The 6,455-nt window shown below is 33.1% G+C and overlaps 1 pseudogene across 1 annotated transcript; it reads right to left on the bottom strand.

Moving 5' to 3' along the window:
- Positions 1-310: 310 nt before the first annotated feature.
- On the bottom strand, positions 311-1,102 carry LOC128567825 (elongation factor 1-beta-like; annotated as a pseudogene). The gene has a single exon (XR_008374938.1). The product of XR_008374938.1 is annotated as an elongation factor 1-beta-like (transcript).
- Between the last annotated feature and the right edge of the window lie 5,353 nt (positions 1,103-6,455).

Genomic DNA, 6,455 nt, shown 5'->3' with positions numbered 1-6,455 from the left:
AATGTTTCACTTCTCAAACAGTGCTTATTTTGTAATCTGTCTCTGATCTTTGTATAATTGTCTATTTCCTAGTTTCAATTTATTACCATAAAATCATATAAAGTACTTTAAAAATCACTGTGAAAAAAACTGTCAATTACTTAGATTTGTAATGCTAACCTTAAGTGACTTTGAATACTTTTTTGTAATCCTATTTTTTTTTTTTTTTTTTGCAATTTTTGGCCAGGGTTGGATCTGAACCTGCCACCTCTGGTATATGGGGTCAGGGCCCCACTTCTTTGAGCCACAGGTGCCATCCCCTTGTAATCCATTTTTTTTAATCTTTCAAGCTTTTATTTTAGTGTAGATGGATCTTAGATCTTGTTGAAAGCAGCCACGTCCATAGACTGCACATAATCCTCAAAAGCAGTGATCCGTTCCTCCAGCATATCAGTTCCTACTTTGTCATCTTCAACTACACACTGTATTTGAAGTTTTTTAATTCCATATCCCACTGGAACTAGTTTAGAGGATCCCAGACCAAGCCGTCTGCTTGAATGCTTCTGACACACTCCTCGAATTTTGCCGTATCTGTCTCATCATCCCAAGGTTTCACATCTAGTAAAATGGAAGACTTGGCAACAAGAGCAGGTTTTTTGGCTTTCTTTGATTCATACTGTGCAAGACGCTCTTCCCTTAGTCTCTTTGCTTCTTCACTTTCCTCTTCATCATCAGATCCAAAGAGATCAATGTCGTCCTCATCTTTACTATCTGTAGCTCCATTTCCTGTAGTGTCTTCCACATCAGCAGGGCCATACTTGCCCAAAGCTTTCTTCACTCCTGGCAGGCTGGCCTTTTCCTTTTCATAAGACTTGATGTGATTATACCAACGCAGGGCATGACACAAGTCGGCAGGCGGGGAGCCGGAGACTGCTTCAGACACTGCCACATCTGCTCGTGATGGCACATATCCCTCAGTGTAGCTCTTGCCCGCCAGGTAATCGTTGAGCACCTGCAGGCCGGTGGGGCTTTTCAGGTCTCCTAAACCCATAGCGCTGGCTATACCGAGAGCTGGGCAGCAGCTGAAGTAAAGAGCGCAGTTTGCGCCCGGCGCTAAGAGAGGAAAAAGATTGTAATCCTATTTTTAATATTCTTTAAAAAGCCAATTTAAAAATATTCATAACAGCTTTATTCACATTGGCTACAAACTGAAGACTCCTCAAAGGTCTATCAATGGATGAGATGATTAACAAATTATAATATATTCAAACAATAGATCACTAATCAGAAAATAAAAGGGGGGAATAAATTATTGACCCTTGAGCTAACATGAATGAAATTCAGAAACATTCAGTTAAGTGAAAAAAGCCAGAGACAAACGAACACATACTGTAGGATTACACTTAACATTACGTGCTAAAGAAGGCAAAAGAAAGCAAAGGCAAATGATGGTGATAGAGATCAGGACAGTGGAAGGCAAACGGGAGGTGAAGTGATTGGAAAGGGAGCCAAAGGGAGTGGTGACTGCACAGCTGTATGCATTTGTTAAAACTCAAGCAACACACTTAAAACCTAGTTATTGTATGTAATTTATACCCCAAATTAAAAAACGGCACACATATCCAGTAAATCACAGGAATCTTATTTCCCTCTTTTGGACTCTTAGAACAGAAAGGATGTTAACTTTTCTTTCACAAAAAGTAAGATAAAAAATTGCCAGATATAACAGACTGTCAGGTAAGGTAATTCTAAATATAGACTTCCTAAGCCTGCAAAACAAAACATTCATTATAGGTCAATCATTTAGGAAAATTTAGGTACTATTAAAAAACATCACTGAAGCTATCAGATAGCAAAATATTTGTTTTATTGTTGTAAAATTAAAAATAGTAAATAAGCGTATATACAGTTCCAAAGCAGAGCAATACAAATATATAAATTATTGCAGTTTAAAGAAAATATCACAGCCAAATAATGTCTAAACTTTTGTGAAACTAACCTGGTTTTTACCACAGCAGTTTCATTTTCTTTTTCCAAATGTCTTAGCACAATTTTGTAAAATTTCTAACACCATTAAGTTCCATGACCACAGTATATGCTACAAAGACTTCAAGCAAAGCGTACACACACACACACAAAGGTAGGAATGAACTTTAACAGAAGTTACTACCATATACATTCTAAACTGCCTCTTTAGAGGTAGTCGGGTAGAAAAAAACATTTTAGACATGTTTGAAGGAAGCAAGAAACACACACTAAAATTCCCTTTGCCTTGGTGTTGAGGAAGTTCAACTAACACTGTTTTGGGGGAAGAGAATCAGTCATTGCCATGATTTTTTTGTTTCACTTTTGTAAGCTTAAAATTGTTGGAATATTATTATTAAAATGCATTAGTAGCGTGTATTCAAACTAAAATAGGGAGAGTGTATGTTACAAACTAGATATTAAAAAAAATCTCACCATTAGAGACTTCTTAAATATGGTTCACATCAAGTTAACCACAGGCAGAAGTTTCTCAGTAGATTAGACTGCACCACAAGAAGAGCAATTGTGAATGGGTGAAATGAAATGAAAATACTAATGAGATCACTGTGATATTCCAAACACGGCATTATGGCCCTCCTACAAGACACCTTTACCTTGTGCCAGAGCCTAACTTTTATTACCTTATCATCTGGTACACTGTCCCTTGCCACATCACTACAAAACTTAAGGTAACAAGAATTAACTTGAGGGTTTTGTCACCAATTAATTTTCCCCATAAATTTTCTCAACTAATTATTCCTATTCCTAATTATAAAGTTAAAAGATACAATTGTACAATGAAATGAAATCAGTTATCTTTGCTTGACAGCCACGTGTGAACAAAAGGTATTTAACACTTTTTGTAGAGTATTAAGTTTCTTAATAAGTACTTAAAATACTAAAATATCTAACTTTTGTATAAGCAATAACATCTGTCAGTAAATGAACTGGCGTAAGTCAGAAAAAATGACACTACAAGAACTTTATATTGTACCATTTAAAGCTTCATATACATGTAACCTACTTGTACAGTCACTAACCTGAACCTCCTAATAAGCTACATAACTTAGTTCTTTAACAATTCCTACTGAAGTTCAGAGCATATACATTTTGTATTACATTTACATTTTACAATGTTAAAAAAGCAGATTCTTCCCCAAACAGAATACCTAAACTGGTAAACATTAAAAAAATTACTTTAAAAACTAACAAAAATTTACTGACAAACTTCAACAATATAAACACTAAGGTAAAACATATATAAAGAAAAAATAAAGCACTTTAAACCATTTTCAGTGGTAAAGAATCTGGCAAAATGAAAAACAGGAAATCTCAAGATGTCTGTCAAGATGCCAATAAAATAGAATATATTTTGACTATATTTCTGAGATCACTTTTTACCATGAACTTAACATTTTAAAAATAATTCTTAAATGTGTATAAAAATGGGCACTCTGTGGTGAGATGAACGTATATTTTGAAAAACAACCACTCTGCTCCAAGACTGTGGATAGGAAACTACATAATGGAACAGAACACTATTCCACTGCCTGTACCATCTATTAGTGGTGTCTCAAGTGCATGCCTGTTAAAAAAGACTAATTTAGATATTAATAACTAGGATCAAAGGATGATAATCTCAAAAAAATTGATAAAAACATGATTGAGTTTTATTTATTTATTTTTATTATTAATTTTTTGAGACAAGAGTCTCAAGCTGTTGCCCTGGGTAGAGTACCATGGCATCACAGCTCACAGCAACCTCCAATTCCTGGGTTTAAGTGATTCTCTTGCCTCAGTCTCCCAAGTAGCTGGGACTACAGGCGCCTGCCACAATGCCCAGCTATTTTTTTTGTTTGTTTGTAGTTGTCATTGTTGTTTGGCAGCCTGGGCTGGATTTGAACCCGCCAGCTCCAGTATATGTGGCTGGTACCTTAGCCGCTTGAGCTACAGGTGCTGAGCCCATGATTGAGTTTTAGCTTAATTTATAAAACTGAATGGATTTTAAAACTTTGATCTTTAACCAAAAATCATTTTGTGTGGTCAAAATCCTTTTGACTTTTGATTTTTTAAACTCAATTTAACTTGTTTAATTGTGAAATTTAACATGAAAAATATTAATCTTATTTCACTCTCCTTAATCATACACACTCTGAAAATGTTAGTAATGACAGATTGGCATTTTTGAAACTGAACCGTACATGAGATTTTCTTCTAAACTTCCTCAAAACTTAACAATTGTACAGAACAGCCAAGTATGAAACTGGTGTTTGTGGTATTTCATGTTTTCTCAAGTTAGAACTTAACTCTGTCCCTGATCCATATTTTTGCATATATAATTGCATATTCACTCAAGACAACATAGCAATTTATAATAAGTTTACCAAATGTTTGGATTAAACTACTGTGCAAAATACTTCAACAAAAAAATTTTTAATAGAAATTCATCCAAATAAAGTACTAGTATGAGTGCCAGCACCTCAGGTATTTTTAAAGAGCACCTTTCCTTTAAAGAGCTAAAGCAGAAATATCTGAATAGAATAAATTGGAGTCTCTAGGCAATAACTTCAGTACATCAACAACCCTATTTAATTGTTCCAAACTCATTAGTAAAGCTACATATTTGCCAGAAAACTCCTTAAGAGATAAGCAAACACTTTCTTTGGATAACACTATTGTATTTAGGTCTGCACCATATGGCTCATAATCTGCTACTACTAACCTCAAATATAACACATCCCAAACTTTTATGACTGTCACTAACTCATCTCAACAGAAGTCCAAAGGTGGGTAACATTTTTACTGAATTATGCCAAAAAAAGAATAAAGTCAAGTTTGAAAATGTGACTATAACAACTAAGCACTAAGATACTTACTGGCATAATCAGGAAATGTATTTCTCCAACTTGACAAATGGATATTGCACTCAGTCAATTTAAAGCTTATCAAAACTAAGGCAATGTATCCCCACTACCTGGATTTTAAATTCATATTTGATAACTTAAAGAATTGAGAGAAACTGAAAGCATCTTTCAAAAGTGTCCTTCAAAAAGCAATTATGTTATACTTCAAAAAACAAAATAAAATCAATGGGATATCCATTAACACCCTATGGACCAATCTAACACATCTAAGCATTAGAAAAAGTTATTTTCAATTAGATTGAAATATTTCTTTGCTTAAACACTATTTGGATTCAACACCAACCCAAGCCAAGATAAGCTGTCAAATTTAAGGCAAAAGTCATTCATATTTTTATACATGAACTTGCCAAATTACTGGGCTTTTCTGTAGATTCTTTGCTTAAAAGAATCTATCTCATAAATATAGTCTAAATAGATAACAGAATTTAGAGCCCATTTTTATTTTGCATTGGTTTACTTACCTAGTTTTTGAGACTATCTGTTAAGAAATCTTTGGAAACATCATAGGCAACTTATAAGAATAGCCTTTTAAACATGGGATTTTTTTGTTGTTAGGAATTTTGCTTTTATTCTGTTAATCTTTTCTCTCTAGCTGTTAATGTTTAGAAAGATATCTCACAATGCTTTCTTTGAGCACTAATAATATCAATGATGGTGGTAAATAAACACTGGACAGTTTAAGTATTCTTGAATCTTTTATCCCATGTGACACACAGACTAATCTTAATTTTTTTCACAGATAGAATGAGAATTTCATGGCACATTCAATTTGAAGATTGATATTACATTTCACTTGGAAGTGAGGCTTGACTTTCTCCGTCCAAATTCTAACACATTAAAGTCATTAAATGAAACTAATAATGAAGTAGAAGAGGTTTTCATTTCTGTGGGAATAAGCTGACATACAAAAACTATATTAGCCTTTTCTTTCTGAACTCAGAACTGCTTTTGTTAGGAAAAATAATGTATTTTATTTACTTGGATACTTGCTTTAAAAAGTTATTAATTTCTCTTTGCTAAGAGTTATTAAAAATTAAAACAATTCAACTAAATAGATCTCTACTCCAAAATACATTTATCTTTGGAAAGCAAAACCAGAGTTGTAAAAACATTGTTTTAGGAGAATAAAATGAAGTGACCTGATATATGGGCTAATATATTCACACATGAAAGTGTAAATATAATATACTGAGCCATTCAAATACATATTTATAAAGAGAATGGCAAAGTACCTAAAATAGCATTTTTATATATAAAATTTTTATATTAAAATATTGCTCATAATAAATAAGAGGTGATACTATGAATTCTATTTCTTTCTTAAAAATTATTTTTTTTACTGATTTAGACTAAGGAGTTTATTAATGTGCTTTTATTTTCAGGTGAATTACATTAAAATATGTGTAATAAAATCATATTGTAACAGCATATTTAAATAGTAACGTGGTAAAATTAGGGAAGGGCATTTAGTAATTATGGGAAGAAGATTCCCAAAAATGAACCCAAATGATTAACCCTAGAAGACTG

Source organism: Nycticebus coucang, chromosome 16, assembly GCF_027406575.1.
Source record: "Nycticebus coucang isolate mNycCou1 chromosome 16, mNycCou1.pri, whole genome shotgun sequence".
In the NCBI taxonomy this organism is placed as follows: Eukaryota; Metazoa; Chordata; class Mammalia; order Primates; family Lorisidae; genus Nycticebus; species Nycticebus coucang.
Note: the sequence above shows the minus strand (reverse complement) of the source record. Positions and strands in the feature narration are given on the sequence as shown.